Here is an 18,040-nt window from a genome sequence, read left to right as displayed (position 1 = left end):
GCACTACAAGAGTGTGTGCTCTTACCACCTTTGCTTCAAACAGGCTATCTGCACTGTTTAGGCCTCCGAAGCTGGAGCTGCAAAATGGATGTGTCTCAGCTAGATATTTTCACTTTTAATTCACATATGTATTGTAATGTTTAATTCACATGTTATATATCTATGGATCTTTTGAGGATTTGCATCCTGTGTTAATACATTTACCTGTTCACTAGATAGAAGCATGATGAGCTGTGTAACTTTCAGCTTTAGGACTTACACTGACAAAATTTCACGTGACCCAACAACTTACAATACATGAAAGGATTACTATGGCAAGGGTATGAATTAGATTATATATGAACCCTTCACTTGATTGGGGAGCTTATTTCTATAGATTTGTCAATAGCAAGTCAAAATAAACATTGGTAAAATCAATAAGTCTGGTGTTTCCGGAAAATCTTTTGTCTTGGTCAATGCTATTTTTCTTTTTTTATCTTTTTGTGTGAAGTTTTATTTATTTACCTTATACTGGATTTAACTATGTTGATTTGTCATAGATCTTAAGGGAAGTTTCAATGCCTTGACAGACTGTTTTTATATTTATACTAGATTTTTACATTATGAAGTGTTATATGTGCTTTTATAGCCACTGTGCCGAAATGAAGATCTTTTATAATGATGATGCTGAAACTTTATTTTTGAGAAGCCTTTGGACCTTCACCAATTAAAAAAATAAACACTGGCTACAAAAAAAGATTTTTTTTGGTCTCCCAATGCACATATTAGGTACTCACAAACTTTCTCTCGGGGGCCAAATTTGCAGTGCGGTTTGTGGCCGAGGGCCGCACCTGTGGGGGCGGGTTCAGTGGGGGGCAGGGCTAGAGTAATAAAAAACTGTGACCATGAGGTCAAACACAGGGCCCTGCAGCGGACGCATTAGTCCACTGAGCTACCAGACCCGGCACACACACACATGTCTGTCTGTCTCTCTGTTTTTGTCTTTCTCTGTCTGTCTGTCTCTGTCTCTGAGTCTCTGTCTGTGTGTATCTGTGTGTGTGTGTCTGTGTGTGTGTGTCTCTGTCTGTGTGTGTGTCTCTGTGTGTGTGTCTCAGTGTGTGTGTCTCTGTCTCTGTGTGTCTCTGTGTGTGTCTCTCGCTCTCTGTGTGTGTGTCTCTGTCTCTGTGGGTGTGTCTGTGTGTGTCTCTGTCTCTGTGTGCGTGTGTCTCTGTCTCTGTGTGTGTATCTGTCTGTGTGTGTGTCTGTCTCTCTATGTGTCTCCGTCTCTCTGTGTGTCTCTCTGTGTGTTTCTGTCTCTCTGTGTGTCTCTGTCTCTGTGGTTGTCTGTCTCTGTGTGTCTCTGTCCCTGTGTGTGTCTGTCTCTGTGAGTGTCTGCCTCTGTGTGTCTTTGTGTGTGACTGTCTCTGTGTGTCTCTGTGTGTGTCGCTGTCTGTGTGTCTGTGTCTCAGTCTGTGTGTGTCTCTGTCAGTGTGTCTCTGTGTGTGTGTCTCTGTGTGTGCCGAAAGCTAGAGAAGAACTGGCACCGTGAACGAACACCAGACAGCTACGCAGCCCACAAGGTCGCCACCTGGAAACACCATCACCTCATCAGATCCGACAAAAGGGCCGCCTTCAAAGACCTCCTAGACAACAACATATGCAACAGCAAAGAGCTCTTCACATCGTGAAGGAACTCTCCAACCCCAGCTCCAACACCAACGACATCCCACCCTCGCAAGACCTGTGCGATGCGCTGGCCACCTTCTTCCATCACAAGATTGCAGACATCCACGACAGCTTCAACGCCACGACCACCCCGACAACCACTGAGACCTCCCCCCCCACGACCACCATCCGCACCAACCGCCTGCTCTCCTGGACCAACATAGACGATGACACCATCAAGATCACGAACACCGTCCACTCGGGCTCTCCGTCCGGCCCATGCCTGCACCACATCTTCAACAAAGCCAGCGCCGCCATCGCACCCCATCTCCGGAAGGCCATCAACATTTCCTTCGAGACAGCAACCTTCCCTGAGAGCTGGAAGCACGCCGAGATCAACGCCTTACTCAAGAAACCCAAGGCGGACCCCAATGATCTCAAGAACTTCCGGCCCATATTCCTGCTCCCGTTCCCGACGAAGGTCATCGAGAAGACCGTCAACAAACAACTGACCTGCTACCTCGAGGAAAACAGCATCCTGGACCCGTCCCAGTCTGGATTCCGCAGCAACGACAGCACCGAAACTGCCCTCATTGCCGCCACCGATGACATCAGGCTCCTGCTAGACAACGGAGAAACCGGGCCCTCATCCTCCTGGACGTTCCCCAGGGCTCATCCCTCAGCCCAACACTGTTTAATGTCTACATGGCACCACTCGCCCATGTCGCCCGACTCCAAGACCTCAACATCATCTCCTACACCGATGACACCCAGCTGATCCTCTCCCCCACCAAGGACCCCCACACCGCCAAATCCAACCTCAACGAAGGAATGAAGGCCGTCGACGAATGGATTAGGAACAGCCGGCTGAAGCTGAACTCAGACAAGACGGAGGTCCTCATCCTCAGATCCACCCCCTCAGCCTGGGACGACTCCTGGTGGCCGACCTCACTGGGAACAGCTCCAACACCCACCGATCACGCACGCAACCTAGGGGTCATCCTCGGCTCCACCCTCTCCATGACTATGCAGGTCAACGCTGTCTCCACCTCCTGCTTCAACACCCTCTGCATGCTCCGCAAGATCTACAAGTGGATCCCCACCGAAATGAGAAGAACGGTCACCCAGGCCCTCGTCAGCAGCCGGCTGGACTACAGAAACGCCCCCTACGCATGAGCCTCGGCCAAACTCCTGAAACGGCTGCAATGCATCCAGAATGCCTCTGCACACCTGATCCTCGACATCCCTCACTGCAGCCACATCACACCCCACCTGAGAGACCTGCACTGGCTCCCCATCAACAAGAGGATAACCTTCAAGCTCCTCACCCACGCACTCAAAGGCACTCCACAACACCGGACCAGCGTACCTCAACAGACGACTCAGCTTCTACGCCCCCACCCGCCAGCTCCGCTCGGCCAACCTCGCCCTCACCACAGTCCCCTGCATCTGAAGAGCGACCTCCGGCGGCAGATCGTTCTCCCACCTCGCCGCCAAGACTTGGAACACCCTCCCCATCCACCTACGGCAGACCCAAGATCTGCTGACCTTCAGGAGACTCCATCAATACCTGGCTTTTCGAGCAGTAGCAGCATTCCCCACCCCCCAGCGCCTTGAGACCCTCACGGGTGAGTAGTGCGCTTTATAAAAACTATGATTGATTGATTGATTGATTGTGTGTGTCTTTGTCTGTGTGTGTGTGTCTCTGTCTCTGTGTGGGTGTGCCTGTGTGTGTATCTCTGTTTCTGTGTGTGTGTCTCTGTCTATGTGTGTGTCTCTGTCTCTGTGTCTCTCTGTCTCTGTGTGTGTGTCTCTGTCTTTGTGTTTATCTGTCTCTGTGTGTCTCTGTCTCTGTGTTTCTCTGTGTCTGTCTCTGTCTGTCTCTGTGTCTGTCCCTGTGTCTGTCTGTGTGTGGGTCACTGTGTCTGTCTCTGTGGGTGTCTCTGTGGGTGTCTGTGTGTGGGTGTCTCTGTGTGTTTGTCTCTGTCTGTGTGTCTCTGTCTGTGTGTGTGTTTCTGTCTCTGTGTGTTTCTCTGTGTGTCTCTGTGTGTGTCCCTGTTTCTGTGTCTCTGTCTCTGTGTCTCTCTGTCTCTGTGTTTCTCTGTCTCTGCGTCTGTCTGTGTGTGTGTGTGTGTCTATCTGTGTGTGTGTGTCTCTGTGTGTGTCTCTATGTCTCTGTGTCTCTGTGTGTGTGTCTGTGTGTCTGTGTGTCTCTGTGTGTCTGCGTGTGTGTGTCTGTGTGTGTGTGTGTCTCTGTGTATCTCTGTGGCTGGAGAAGAAGCTGCAGGGGAAGAGGACATCGTGGGCAAAAGGAAACAAGAAGCTTCCCAAAAGGCCTTTTAAAAGTCAGTTGTGAAAGCGCTTACAGCTGACTTTTAAAGGTCCTTTTGGGAAGTTTTCATGCCGTGTGTGAGGTCACAGAGGCCGGCAGTAAATACAAAAGATGGCTGCAGGAGCATATGTAGTGAATAGTATTTAATACGTGTTCACTACTTATGCTGCTGCGGTCATCTTCTGTGTTTACTGTCGGCCACACTGGAAATGGAAAAACAGCATAGCAAGGTCAGCGGGCCACCAATGGAAGCCTGCCGGGCCGCTAGCGGCCCGTGGGCTGTAGTATGAGTACCACGGCCCTAGATTTAAACGGAACTACTTTGTGCAGATGTGCTTTTTTTGGAAAGGCAGAATTTAGTCACTCACAGTGAAGTTAGCCAATGGGTGAAGTGGGCTGATGCACTGCTCCTTCTGTATTCTGCAGTGGACAGAATAGAAATGGGAATAACAGAACCTAGACCAATTTGAGAACAGGGTTGGCTGAAAGCTCCTGTAAGTAAGTATATTATACACATAATTATAATAAAATCAAAAGATCTTGGCTTATGCCAGAAATGACAACATAACAATGAGGTGTCTATACAGCATGGTGATTACTGAACTTTAAAAGTGGTGAGACATAAATACATGACATAAATACATGACCTTAAATGCACTGACGAAGACCAACTTCCTCTGCAGCAGTTCTGGAGGGAGGAACCTTTGGATAAACCAAACAGTTGTTGCATTCTGCAGCACAATACCCAAATAATGTGGCTATAAATTCCAAGATTCTGAAGGAGCACTCATGAAATACTGTAATACTTATGTGGTGTGTCAGGCAGCCTTACCCTTCGCAGTGGTGCTGGGGGTTTGCGGTTCCCCAAAAAGGTTTGATATACGTGTAGCATAACTATGTGTTTTTCAGCACAATACACTTAAAAAATGACTACTGAAATATAGACATCACAAACAGTCCACAAATGTGTGTGCAATTTGCATGCACCATGTTGTTTCAAAATATATATAGCATCTTTTCCTGTTTTTCCATGCTATTCATTTTAGATAGATTGTGGTTTTAATGTTATGCAGATAGTGCCCCATCACCTCGAAGGGTGTTCTGGAGAGGAGCAGATGTGAGTCTAGCCACACTTAGCGCCTAGTGGGACTACTCAGAAATCTAGGTTTTCAGCTTCTTGCAGAATTCAAGAAGTGAAGAGGAGGCTCCTATGTTTAGCAGCAGGTCATTCCATGCCTTAGGAGCAATATGGGGCAAGGCTTGACCACCATTCTGGTTTTCCGTACGCATGGGATTTGTGCAAGTAGGAGTCTGGACGAGCGGATGTATCTGTAAGGTTTGTGAAAGCAGATGCGATTGTTGAGGTATGCTTAGCCAGTGTTATGTAGATCCTTGAAAGTGTGGGTGAGGAGTTTGGATTGGGCTCGTTTGGGAATGGGGAGCCAATGGAGCTACTTCAGGTGTGATGTCAGTGAGGCGCGGGAGATTGAGAGTAATTTTGGTCGCCAAGTTCTGAATGGTCTGCAGCCCTCTGGTGAGTTTTTTGTTGATCCCAGCTTGAATGGTTTTCCCACGATGCTGATTGGAGGCTGTGTGATATGAAATCCTTCCTCAGCATCTTCAGGTTATGAATGCATGAGCCGGTGATGGCATTGGTTTGGCCAGTCATGTTGAGTTTTCTGTTGATGATGATTCTGAAGTTCTTGGCATGGGTAGTGGGGGTGGGTTTTGGTTCTACCTCTGTTGGCCACCAGGTGGAGTCCCAGGGTGATGCACTCTTGCCCAAAGATCAAAACTTCGCAGATTTCGGTCTTGTCAGTGTTTAGCTTCAGACAGTTGGGGCCAGATTTAACACTTATTGCCGCAGCACAGTCCAGCAGCTGCAAATGCTGCATGGCGCTTTGTGAAAAGGAGAGAGGAGGAGAGCACCATATTTACAGAAATATGGCTCTCTCCTCCCCTTTCCCTTGCGCCAGCACTGAATTTAGCTGTACAATATACCATGCTTTGACTAACTTTAACATTTTTTCCTCTTTGTATGTGTGCTGCATCAGAAAAATAAGGAGAAATGAAAACTTTCCTTGTGCCTACTTCAAAAGGACGCTCTCTACTTTATTTAGTAAATGGGGTTCAGCATCAGAAACCTTGAGTGATTGCATGAGAATGCTCATGCACCACCCATGATAAGCCCCCTGTTGGTGCTAAGTAATGCAAAACAGCACTATGAGCTGCTTCGCGTTACTTTCACATTGTTTCACGCGCTAAATAAGTTTAGCGCTAAAAAGTAAATTGGAAAAAAAAGATTATGCGCTGATTTGCATCACTTATGTGACACAAACACTGCATAACATTTTAGTAATTCTCCCCCTGGACGTGGGCGATTTTAGTCATGCAGGCATTGAACTTGACCCAGGTACTGGGTGTCTTTTTGCTGAGGGAGAGAATGAGTTGTTTGTTGTTAGTGTAGGAGAGGACATTGATATTCTGCGAGAGGATGATACTGGCTAGAGCGATCTTGTCATGTATGCGTTGAAGAGGATCAGACTCAGGGAGTATCCTTGCAGAACTCCACAGATTAGGTCACAAGCTTCTAAAGTGTACTGTGCCAGGCTGACTGACTGGGTCCTTCCCGTCAGGAAGGAGCAGATCCATCTGAATGCCATCCTTGGATTCCAATTTTGTGAAGACATTGGATGAGGAAGAGGTGGGAGACTGGCAACTTACCAAATACTGGTACCAAATACTGGAAGTGATTCTGGCCCCTTCCTCTGAGGCTCCTTTATAGGTTGCTTCAAGTTACATATTCAAAGTAATATTGGGTAGAAGGAGCTCCATGCCATGAAGCTAAGCAGGCACGGTGCTGTGCCTCCCCAGGGCTCTGGAGATGAAGCACTGCAGCCAGAAGTTCTTTGATACCGAGTCTTGACGAGGACTACCACCTATATGGAGTGTGCTTGGGCTGCAGAGCAGAGGCTTGGGAAGACAGTGCAGGATACAAGAAACTAGTTGGTGGCAGTGGGGTCAAGAGGAAACAGTAAATTCTGAGGACAGGAACACCAGCATGCAGAATTAGCATCCTAAGACTTAGTCCCTTGAAGATCCCATATCTTGGTGGCTACTTGGAAGCTGTGCAGCTGTGAGGCTCTGGGTGAGATGGTTGTACACTCCCAGGCTTGGGAAAAGTAATGCTTTTGGTATTGCTCGCCTGCCCGCATCTCTTCCTCACAGACACCCACTTTGCTTGTGAGATTGGGGAGTAATTAAAGGTGCCCACTTTTGCATACCAGTATGATTGTGTTTCGTGCTCATTTGCTCCACAAACGCTGCACTGCCAGTGGGAAAACTGCAGACCTGTCTACCAATCATGACCTCTTCCCACCCACTGGACAATGGGAGACTTCTACCTCACCCACCTACAAAAGTGGGGTGCCACCCGTGTTGATTTGACAGAAGGCGTTCAGGTGACTTTTTATCTTATGGGATTGCAATCCTTGAAACTGTGTTTTGTGATCAAAGACTGACAGTGGGTTACAGAAATTATAGAATTTGAAACTTATGTGTAATGTAACTCTGTTAGACTATGAACTATGACTACTAAAGTAACTTCCAGATGGCACAATTTAAATTCACACGTTCTTCATCTATATTTATTGACATTAAAAAAAGAATACATTTTGGACGATGAATCAGCAAGATGTAGTAAAATTCGGCGATGAGAAGTAATACTGTAATCCCAAAACATGGAGGAATTGATAACAAAGAACTTACGAACAAGATAAAGATGCATTGTAAACGAAAAACATCTCTAAAACCTACGTGCAATAGTATATGATGCATTTAATTCTACTGTAGGGTATAGGAGCTTTACTATATTTAAAAGAATAACACTTCCCTTTGAATCAGAGTGGTGTTGAAAATCGAGATCTTTTGCATTCCATACGAAGGTGTTGGTACATTCATTCCTGGTAGAAGATAGGAGAGTTCATACGGTTATTTATCACGACCTTGAGTAAGTCCATTTTATATTTTTTCGAAAACAACAGCTGATGACGTCATGTGTGTCGACATAGTACGTCCAAACCATGGTGTGCAACAGCTAAGCTTGATTTTCTAATGACCTGGAGGCAAATAATTTGCTTTTCCACTTGGATGGTGACACTTCAACCGTAATTATGCTTGTGTTTTAGGTATTTATTTATTGAGGAGTTTTACATTATGCTTTATGTATATTTTCAAGTAACTGCAGATTGGAAAGGAGATATGAACTGTCATCAATCTGAAGAAAGTGATCTGGGTGGAGAATATATCCAATCAGGTAGGGTAGATGTCCACAGCGGATGTGCAGGGCCGGCTTTAGCGCTGGTGGCGCCCAGTGCGACAATCATTTTTGGCACCCCCATGACCTCCTCCTTGGATTCTCTCACTACCACCGGGCAAAAGCGCCCCTCATCTCTCCAACACAGCGACCACCCCCTTGAGGCCAGCGCCCCCCTCCACAAACCGGCGCCCAGTGCGGCTGCACCTGTTGCACTGCCCTAAAGCTGGCCCTTGTGAATCGGTAGAACTCTTAAGAAAGTGTGCCTGAATCGTTCCACATATGTGATTGGGCGTGAGGGTGCTGAGTCCATTCTACAGCCCAGGGCTTGTACTTCTAGTTATCAGCTTCCAGACTGTATCTCTTTGAACGATCATTGTTGGACCAGGTTAGCATCCAGTGAGTGGCGTTTTGTAGAAGTACTCGATCTTGAGTACATTTTTGAAGTAGGTTTTTGTGCAGGAAACCTTTAATCTGATACCGGCTTCGACTGGCAGCCAATGGAGTGCTTTCAAGAAAGGGCTACATGTGATTTCTTTTTAGGTGAAAAAAATGCGTGGACTCTAGCTACTGGATTGTAAAATGAAGTCAGATTTTCTAGGCATGCCAAGTAAAAAGGTTCTAAGAGAATACATTCAACAGGAAGGTCTCATGGCACCGTGAAAAAGAAGGAGTATACTGTGAATATGAGAAAAGCTCACACAATACCAATAATTTTACGAAAAAAGTTAAGGTTTAGGAAAAAAAATAACTTTTAAAATTTAGCAAATGGTCAGTGAAATTACTCACGTCTCTGGGCTTCCCAGATGGGACGCCATAACTGAAGGCAGTAATCTCTCAGAGCTCTGCAAATAAATGCATAATCACAGTGACTATGTAATGGACAAATTTACATGGCATTCATTTTATTGGAGAATATTTGCATGCTTGTTCGCCATTTTGAAAATTCAGCTTGATTTAGTATTTGGAGGCGCGACAAAACAGCCAAAATAATAAGAAAGTGCAACACTGCTGCCCCTTGTACCTGGCCCCTAATACAATAAGATAATTCACTTTAGTTTTTAACTAACAGTAATATTAATATGTATCCCCGAACACATTCATGTTAATCTTTGAGCAGCCAAATTTCATACTTATTCAGAATTAAAACATACATATGATCTGTTGGCATTGGTCGCTCCTGTTGTTTAAATTGCATTTATATAACGCTTGCCAGGGCCGGACTGGCCGTAGCGGCACCGGGCGTTTCTCCGGTGGGCTGCCTCCCCCCGACGAGGCATTGAAGTGATTTAAACATGTATAATCAACCTGCTTGCAATGTCCCTACTTGTCGTTTTTGATGCTCATCTACACAACGCTTCGTAGTATGTGCTGTAGAACAATGCCCAGTGCACACCATTCATTAATTTTATATCCGCTCATACATGCACGTTCTGAAAATAGCTAGTCGAATCTATTTGTTCCTATGGAAACAATTCTTCCTGTAAGGTAGTGGACCTATAATGCAGAAATGGAGAAACACGACCAGATAAAAAACAGTTCTAACTTGCTAAATCGAATGGGTAAATCGTGGTAAAGCTTATGTTAAGACCAGGGGTGGTCATTTAGAGGATGTCAGAGTTGTTTGTGGTGGTAGCACCATTCGGTAATTGTGTTTCTGCGACTAGTAAACACGGTATTAACTGGTACATGCATCAATATTGGCTGTTGCGATTCCTTAATTGCGATTTTTAAGGAATCGCAATTAATGAATCGCAAAAGCCTATGCATGTAGAAATCGCTTGAAAAATAGCGATTTCTAAACATTCCTTAATTGCGACTCACAAATTGCGAGTCGCAATTAAGGAATACCTTCCCATTCATTCCTATGGACCAAGAGGCCCATAGGAATCAATGGGAAGACATTCTCAATTTGCGATTCTCAATTAGAGAATCGCAAATTGAGAATGCAAATTCAAGGGTGCAAGGGTGTCAAGACGACACCCCGTTGCACCCCTGAAATCGTTCTGTGCACAAATGTTGCGCACACACATGTCCAAAGGACATGTGTGTGTGTAACCTAAGACTTTGAAAAAGCACTTTAGTGCATTTTCAAAGTTTTCGCTATTTACCATGTGGTATGATTCCACGGTAAATAGCGGGCCCAAATAGCGAAATCGCTATTTTTAAAGGCATCTTGCATTGCAGTTAAGGAATCGCAATTTGCGATTCCTTAAATGCAATCGCAATGTAAGAAATCACAAAAATTTGCTATCTCTTAAATTGCGAGTGGCAAGTTGTTTCATGCATCGCAAAAGCTATTTTTGCGATCGCAAACGGACGATTTTTGCGAATCGCTCCGTTTGCGATCGCAAAAAGCTTTGATGCATGTGCCTGTAAATGCAGAATAATAAGAGGAAATTAGTTTTTGTAGTTTCCGACCTATTTATATGAGCGCCTTTATTTTATGCTCAGTTTCTCATCTTCCATAGCTCCTTCTCCCCTTAAAAAAGGGAGGAAAAAATAAAATCCCTGTCTCCACAGCATCCTTCAGATCTCCTTTTGAGCCATCCTCTCACCTTCAATATTTTTCCATAACATCAGCTTACACTTTTCGAAGGAATTGCCTCCTGCTGGTCTTTGAGCTCGGGTTTTGTCACTCCATTTTTGTTTCTTTTCCCTGTGGCTTCTCTCGTATCCGTCCCTTTATTTCTGTGTTTATGTGAATCCTATCTTGCATCTCATTTTTAGGGTTTGATTTATGCTCAGATTTTGGGTGATAGGCCCAGGCAACAAAATAAAATTGCCCTCATTAGAGAATAAGATAGCTAAAAAAACTCCCACCTTTCCAAATCGGAACAGTTGTGAACTTGTAAAGACACCCTATACGGGTGTTTTGTAAGGTATGACAGACTGAACGGATTTTAGCTTTCTGCAGGCAATGCTTGTGGTCATTTCAGGGAAATCAACAGTAATAAACAGCATATCGGACCTTAAAACAGTCCCACTCACACAAACTGCAAAAGACCCCCACACATTGACCAGTCAACTTGCCAGGTTGCCCTATAGCCAGTCCGAAACTGCTGGTGCAACATCAAACTCTGGATACAAAGCTAAACGGGCACAAAAGTTACGTGGGGGCATATTATCAAGAAACGGCGTTACAATTATCACCGCTTTAGCGGCAGAAAACTGCCGCTAAAGTGGCGATAATGGCAGTGGCGTAGCTAAGAGGGGGGGGGCGGTGGGGGCGGTCGCCCCAGGCGGCACTATTTTGGGGGCGGACAAAGGCATTCAGATAAGGCTCGGCTTGCTTTCGTGGACGTTCGGGGACGGGCAGAGAAGAAATAGGACTCGGGCAATGTCCTCTTCTTTGTTGTGCTGGCAGCTGTCCCCCCCCCTCTTCCTATTATTCCCTCTCTTTCTGTCTTGCTCCTCACTTACTGAAAACCGTAACTTGAAGAAACGGTTCACAACCTCTCTTTCCTTCTTTCATTTAGTTGCTTCCCTGTGAAATGGATCCAAGAAAGAAAAACACTCTTGCGGGAAATGCCCTTTTTCTGACATTTTACTATTCCAAAGTCCAGCGGGATGGAGAGAAATAGGTTTTAAATATGAAAAATAAATACATAACTAAATAAAGCAAGACAGAGTGGTTGGAAAGTGGCCAGATTGGTTTTATTCACATCCAAATACATCCGCCTCACTTTACAGAGTTTGCCAGTGAAAGGCTACTTTTGTTTTCTCGTCTTTCTTTGAACAGCATTGTTGTTCCCAGGTGGGAAAGTGTACCATTCCTGGAGGGACTGCAATACCTGGTTGATGGGTGGATTGGAAAACAAAATTTGTACCATGGATCTGTGTTTCTGGATGTGGTCTTTTTAAACCATACTGCTTACGTTTTGTAAGGATATAAGCAATGGACATTGAAACGGTTCGCTTCAGGGCCCTGTAGTCATGTTCTTAACTTTTCAGGTAAAACCACTCACTGATTTCTGAATAGTGAGTAAGAGATCGTTAAGGTAACCATGTTGTTTCTGCTTACATTTCACATGCTTTACTTAATCTTGCATCCCCTATGAGTGTTTACTTTTACTTTTTTTTTTTTAGGCAGCATATTACTCTTATCAAGTGCATAATTTGAATTAAGCCACATCCAAGTTTTTATAGCGGGCAAAATTAGGTTGTAGCTGAAGGCAGTGCAAATTTCTCTCAGTGGGGCTGCGGGCAGTATGGTGTTCAGTGGGGAAGAGGATGTGGCACTATGGCCAGAGCTGTTGAATTTGGAACTGGGGAACCGGGTTCAGCCTTCATCACCAGTCCACCAGACCACTCTACTGAGGGAGCACCCATGATAGACCTTAGAAGGCCCCACTACTAGACCTTAGAAGGCTTGATGTCTTAGCACAAGCAGGTGTACCCTAGTGGTGTCAATTGTGAGTTAACCTTGAAGGCCTGTCCACCACAATCCATACTGAAGTTCATCTCCAGTCTTGCGGGCAGGCCTACGAAGCAGAACACCCTAGAGCAACAGTGATCCAGTCACTGTGACTCTGTCACTGAGGTCACATGAACCTTGAGCAGGATAGGGCGGTGCGAATGGTGTGACCGCACTGGGTACCTATTTCGGGTGGGTGCGTAGTGTTTGCAAGTATATTATGGATTTAAAAAAAACTTGCTGCCTCCTTCCTGGCCTCCAGCAATTTTCAGAAACAATAAAAATGTCATGATAACTTCGGTGATTAATGTTCTTCCTAGAGAGAGATCCCAGTTTTGTCTAGTGGAAGGGTTGACTCCTGGAAAGGTAGCACAGAGGGTTAATGTGCCTGCTGCAAAGAACATGTACCATGCAGATCACAAAGTGCACTGCTTTAATGGGGGGACCATGATGAATGGTCATTTAATGTCAGCTGTAGATGATGGATCCCTGAACAGTGTCATGTATGTGCATGTTTGCATTGTGCTGAGGGGATTACCAGGTAATTGTTCACGCAGCTCTCTGATGGATGTCACATGCGGTGTTTCTGAGTCCCCAGATAGATCATGCAGTCTGTGTGTTCTCTTTTGTACTGCCAGTCACTGCCAGTCACCGGTGTATTCAACTGTGTAGCCTTGGACCGTGTCATGTATGTGCATGTAACTTGCATGATTGAGGTAACTATTAGCGGCTATACTACGTGTCTCTCTGTCCTCTTTCAAGTGCTTGCCGTCCCTTTTCTCCAACAATGGGGGGGCGGCAATCTGAGGGATAGCCCTGGGCGCCACAAGCACTAGCTACGCCTCTGGATAATGGGCTTGATAATATGCCCTTGGGAATTCCAATAAAAGCCCATGTTCTGGTGTCAACATGGGCTTCTATTGGAATTCTCACCAACTTATTATCAAGCCCATTATCGCCGCTTTAGCGGTAGTTTTCTGCTGCTAAAGCGGCCATAATTTTAACGCCGTGCTTGATAATATGCCCCTTAATCCGTTTCAGCAAAATGTCGAATTAGAGCTGAGAGAATACTGTGATGCTGATTTCTGCTCGCAATTCCAGTTTACAGTAGCTAGTGGTATCTGCGAGCACAAAATTAGACAAATGCAAGCACCATACACGCAAAATGGGCCTAGTTATCATTTCCTCACTTGTTTACGGTTTTAAATGTTGCCTGCATAACTCCAAAAGCAGACAGAGCATTTGTTATGTGTGCTGGAGTGTTTTGTGCCCTTTTTTGCTCATGAGTGTAAACAAAACCCAAAATATTTTTGAAACAGAGTGGATGGTATCTAAATGTCAAGAAGGAGAATATAATTATTGAAGGTTTACTGTGTTTGTAGGACATTAGGACATTCAAGACTACACAATGAGGAATCTGGGGTATTGAGGAGGGTGTGGAGAGTAACAACTTAAGGACGTTTGTGGTCACGTTATTTCGGAGTGCCTTTCCAGAACTTGAAGGGTGGAACTGGGGCCATGAGAACTCACAGATTCCCACATACGATGAAATGAGTGGACCAGGGTAGCATGCCCACCAGGGCTAGCTTGGTCTTTTTTGGTAATTTCCTTCTTAGACAGGACGTGTTTGAAAAGACTTACCCAAATTCCTAAACGCTGTATAGACCGACACTCGTTCTTTGTGAGACCAGATTTCTGTCACATCACGGTGGACCGGTGCTGGAGGTTGAGGCAGTTGATAAAGCCATTCCAAGAGAAGAGGAGCACAAGCTTAATCACCCCTGCAATGCAAAAAGATAATTTTCAATAGCAAGACTCATTTGTTTTCGTCAGAGATTAAGGCAAAGGAATACCTCGAGGAATATGTCACGTTAGTCTGCATGGGTTTACAACACATGCCATTACAATACGGTCGTTACAACAACTGCGTTGTTAAATTGCATAGCTTTACAACGCAAGTCAGAACTTGCTGTAGGGGGCACTGGATATTGGAATAGTATAATTTTTTATTCCAACTCCAGTCTGTGCAACAGTAGGGAAGGTGTTGGATTTTAACAACCGCATTGTAATGGCATTTGTTGTCTCGCATGCGTGGTAAACGCTGTTTACCACCTCAAGAGCATGTGTTGAGTAGCACGCTATAAATGTTTGGGGGATGACTTGGAGTTTGAAAAGAGGCTTGGTCTATCTGACTATTGGGGGTCCTATTCCTTTTTTCTTCTTTTTTTTTTAAAGAATGGCTAGGCTTGGCAGGAAGAAGGGTGCACGAAGCATCAGACAGACCAGCATGGGTCTGAATGCTGCACAATAGTGTAAGGGGGTGGAGGGGTGGGAAAGTGAGGGGGGTGGGGGATAAGTGAGGAAGGTGGGAATGGGGGGTTAGGGTGATAAGATGGGGATTTAAAAAAGTGAAGCAAAACAAAGAGTTTGAACTTTAAGAAGGGTGATTACTGTTTAATTGAAATAACCCAAAACATTGTTTTAAGGAAGGAGGGAGGGAGACCGGAGGGAGAATGTGAGGGGGCCCCAAACTAAGTATGTGGTATCAGGTATTAAAGGCAGCTCCTACTTAAGCCAGTCATTGTAGTTATTCATATTATTATGAAACTGCTACATACTATAAATAGCATGAACAAGAAAGCTGCATATCTGTACAGTTAATGTCTGTGATGTAAATGATAGGTCTAAGAGGTTTAAGATGGCCAAGGGGCGGGGAACTGTGGGTGTAGACATTTTCTGTCTTCAGGAAGCACATATAGAGAGGGGCTAGCAGGGATCTGCTGGAGACTCTTGGTTAAACCACTCTCTTGGTTTGTACTATGCAGGGAACCGCCCTGAGGGGGTGGCAATTTCAGCTTGAAGTAAGGTGTGTGGTGAAGCGCAACCTCTCTGATGAACAAGGGAGGTGGCCATTGTTGGAATGTCAGGGTGCTGGGCTATGTTTTGCTATCTGCTCCGCACATGGTTCTAATCTGGATGCCCCAGCAGTTATGGATAGTTGGCTTCATGGTCAAATCTTCTCATAGTGTGTGGGGATTTTAACCTCCATATGGATCTTAGTCAGAACCTACCACAGCCAGGGCGGTATGTGGGTCAGAAACCCATGGTCTATAGGGCAGTTCACCAACTCGTGAGGGATCATGGACTCATCAACGTTTGGGCCAAGGTAAGGGCTCCAGACCCAGGCTACACATTTTTTCCAGACCCCCATAAGAAATTTGTTCATTTGGTTATTTTTTTTGTTTCATTAGGGCTTGCAAGGGAGGTATGCATCAAGAAGCATCCTAAGATATTTTCGGATCATAACCCTCTGATAATAAAGTATCAGGTAGCAGCTGTAAATGTGCTGCTCCAAACATGGACCTTTGACAAGGGGCTGCTCTTCAATTCAGAATCTATAAAACATATGATGGGATGTCTGACAGATTTTATGGAAAGTGACAGAGGAAGTGCAGCATTAGGTACAGTCTGGGTCTTATTAAAAGCAGGAATCGGGGGGAAACTCTTAGCTTCAGCCATTACAATCAGAGGACATAGGCTAATAAAGTGAGCAACCAGTATAAGGAGCTAGGGGACCTTGAAGCTCTGCATGTTAAGGCAATAGGAGAAGGTCAGGAAGATCAGGGGATCATCCAAAAGATTGCTATGGTCAAAGCTAGTATTACCAGCTTTTATACCAGAAAAAAAGCAGGGAACTATCAAGCATGGAGGACGGATAGTTATGAATACAGTGAGAGTGTAGGCTGGCTTCTGGGAGTGGGCACACGGCAGAAGGAGGTACTTACTGGTATTAGTGCCTTAAATGGAAAGGATGGACACCAGGTTACAACCCTGGAGCTCTTGCTAGAGTTTTCAAGACATTTTATGAAACACTTTATCAAGAAGATCAGGCTCCTCCTCTAGGCGATGCCGAGCAGTATCTCAATATAGTGAATGGAGGGGTATTAGATGTTGGGGTCGCAGGTGGCTCTGGATGCTCCCATCACACTGGAGGAATTCAAATAAGTTCTTAGCTCTCTAGCATCGGGAAAGATGGCAGAACCAGACAAGATACCACTGGAATTGTATTGTGTATTCTATTCTGTATTGGCCAGGGATATGGCTAACACCTGCCTTGAAATCCAGTGGGGGGTTTCAACCCCATCCTCGTGGAAAGTGAGTAACATTGTTGTTTTCATGAAAAAGGGAAGTCACCATTGAATCAAGGCTCATATAGGCCTATTTCTTTGATTAACAGCAAACACAAAGCTCGTTTCTGAGATATTCGCGACACAGCTGGGCAGGATTATAGCCAAAATGGTTTCTCCTTAGCAACGCAAGTTTATCCTGGGCCACGGGACTACCGACCAAATTTGGCAAGAAATTACACTGTTTGATGAAGCAAGGGTATTAGAGACTCATATAGCTATGACCCTGCTGGACATTGAGAAATCCTTTGATCAAGTGGCATGGAATTATCTACGGGCGTTACTTAAGAGAAAGGGGCTAGGCACAGGTTTTATTACAGCTTTTCACATATTTCATTAGAAACCCACTGCCAGACTGCAAATAATGGGCAGAGAATCTAACAAGATCAAGATTACAAGAGGGACAAGGCAGGGATGTCTATGCTCATCCCTTTTGTTTGCGCCATATATTGACCTATTGCTACTCAGGCTTGACAAGAATGTCTTAATAGGGACGGTAGTTATGAATGGATTTAGCATTAAGATTTTGGCATACGCTGATGATATTTCACTTGTGACTCCGGACCCTGCAGGGGCTATAAATGACATCGAAAGGGAGATAGAAAAGTTTGGTAAAATAGTTGGCTATTAACTGAATAAGAGTGAGACCCAAATAGCCAATGAAGAAATGTACATAGAAGACAAACGAAGAGTTGAAAGCACATTTTATTTAGGAGCGATTCTACCAAACAGAGCGAAAAATATACTGGAATTAAATATCATTCCAATATTGGCAAAAAAAGTAGGAGGGATCTGATGCAGACAAATAACTTGCGCGTAACACTTACAGGCTGGTGCAATGTACTTAAAATGTTGCTATTGACAAAGGTTCCGTATTTCGTCAGAATAAAACCTCTGGAAATAGAACAGCTATATATATTTTTTTAAAGTGGAGACCATCTTAAGTAACTTATATGGGAGAACAAAAAGGCAAACGGGATATCTAAGATATTTGATGCTTCCTAGGGACAGAGGTGGATGACTAACTTTAGATATTATTATTGGGCAGCTATACTGCAGCATTTGATGACCATCTGCACTGAAGAGTAAGGATTTGGGGTTCGAGGGATTACCATTAATCTATGAGATGATAATGGGAGCTGAGG

The sequence above is a fragment of the Triturus cristatus genome, chromosome 7, assembly GCF_964204655.1.
Source record: "Triturus cristatus chromosome 7, aTriCri1.1, whole genome shotgun sequence".
Taxonomy (NCBI): domain Eukaryota; kingdom Metazoa; phylum Chordata; class Amphibia; order Caudata; family Salamandridae; genus Triturus; species Triturus cristatus.
This window is presented reverse-complemented; position numbering follows the sequence as displayed.